We start from the raw sequence: 1,491 nt of genomic DNA, 5'->3' as shown, positions 1-1,491 counted from the left end.
GTGCCACACTACTCAGATATTGTGTATGGTTTTCTTTTTCACAGTTGACTTCGAGTACTCTCATGCCAACAGGAACCTCTGAGCCAGCCCAGGTGCCCCTCCTCTGCGTCAAAGATGGATTCACAGCCCCGGGTCTCGGAAGGATAAGTGCAGGGCAAAGCCCCAGAGAGGGGTTGGGAGTCGGTGCAAGTATGTGCATCGCCCGGAGGGATTTTTTCAATTAGTATGGTGCAATGGGTGTCCTGTAGCAGGTTATTTAGAGACATCAAAGGAAGGGCTTACTTTGTATCATTGGATTCTCGTGTGCAGGGCAGAGCAGTTCCGGTCTGTTTCACATCCTTTGTCTCCTCCATGTTTTGTGTCCTACGTCTCTTAGTTGTGTCACATGGTGTGTGTCATCACAGGTATGGGATGTCTCACTTGGGGTCAGCCTGGAACTGCTCTGCCCTGCTACGTGGATCAGTGGGTAGATAGAATATTGCTCAGGGTCCCACATCAACATGTCAGTTGCCTTAGTCAGTCGAGCCAATGGCTGTACTGATCTGCTGGATGGAGCAGGTGTCCATAACTCGTTTGCAATCATTATAGCTGAGTGTTGTGGAGCTGATGGTACTTGGATAGCAGGGCCTTGAAGCTGGGTTGTCATTTGTATTCTTGTATGCTGCGGTCAGAGTTCTCACTCGCTCCGTGGAAATGAGTTCTTTGAAGTGGTTAAGGTCTCAGTGACCATGTGGGTGACCTGAATAACCTGTTGTTTGTTTTTTTTTTTTCTTTTCAGATAAGTGGACACAGTGTACCCCAGACCGAGACGAGTTGAAGCAGCCTGGGAAGAAGGTTGTCTTGGGTGTTGGATGAAGGATGTCAGTTTTAGCTGTAGGAGTCCTTTATCTTGTGCCTTCTTGGTTTTTATTTTCCAGATGGGGCCCAATCGGTCTCAAGGCGTAGCGGCTCAGCAGGGAGACGAGCGAGGTGAGAATTTTACTCCCCAGTCGAATTTGGAGTTAGTTTTAGGATGTCATCTATGTGGTCAATCTATGCATATATGTTGTAACTGTTTAATTTTTTTTCTAGGTGATACACAACCCTTTGCCCGTCTGCTGAAGGTGCCGGAGGTCCATCCTATAAGAGGTCAAGCTAAAGGAGCCCGAGATAGCCAGTATGAGGCAGTACATCAGCACAAGCCTCCATATCTGGGTTGTCTTGCAGCGGCCGTCTGTCCACTTCACAGTGTGTAGCAACGCTTCGGCGTGCAGCCTGATGGGGTTTAGAGGTTTTTAGCTTTCCTTGTGAGCCATCCCTAAATGTTTGAGAGCTCAGTGTTTGAGCATTTAGCCATTTCATTTGCAGGGGCGATCTTGGGAGCAGCTGAAGAGAGAGGAGCCTTCTAGGTGAGTTGGGGAGGCAACAGGAGGAGCGGGGATCCACTGCAGCTTTAGAGATGCCTTCGAATTTTGTGTCTCACTCACTCAGGTATCCCGGAAGGTGACAGCC

The 1,491-nt window shown here is 48.9% G+C and overlaps 1 long non-coding RNA gene across 1 annotated transcript in view; it reads left to right on the top strand.

Moving 5' to 3' along the window:
- The first annotated feature begins 58 nt into the window (after positions 1–58).
- Positions 59–1,491, top strand: part of LOC115308143 — a 6,188-nt gene continuing 4,755 nt past the window's right edge. The window contains exon 1 of the long non-coding RNA XR_003916457.1: positions 59–189. This is a non-coding gene — a long non-coding RNA (uncharacterized LOC115308143). The remainder of the gene's footprint in view (positions 190–1,491) is intronic.

The sequence above is a fragment of the Manacus vitellinus genome, unplaced genomic scaffold, assembly GCF_001715985.3.
Source record: "Manacus vitellinus isolate BGI_N305 unplaced genomic scaffold, ASM171598v3 scaffold_123_pilon, whole genome shotgun sequence".
NCBI classification, from domain to species: Eukaryota; Metazoa; Chordata; class Aves; order Passeriformes; family Pipridae; genus Manacus; species Manacus vitellinus.
Note: the sequence above shows the minus strand (reverse complement) of the source record. Positions and strands in the feature narration are given on the sequence as shown.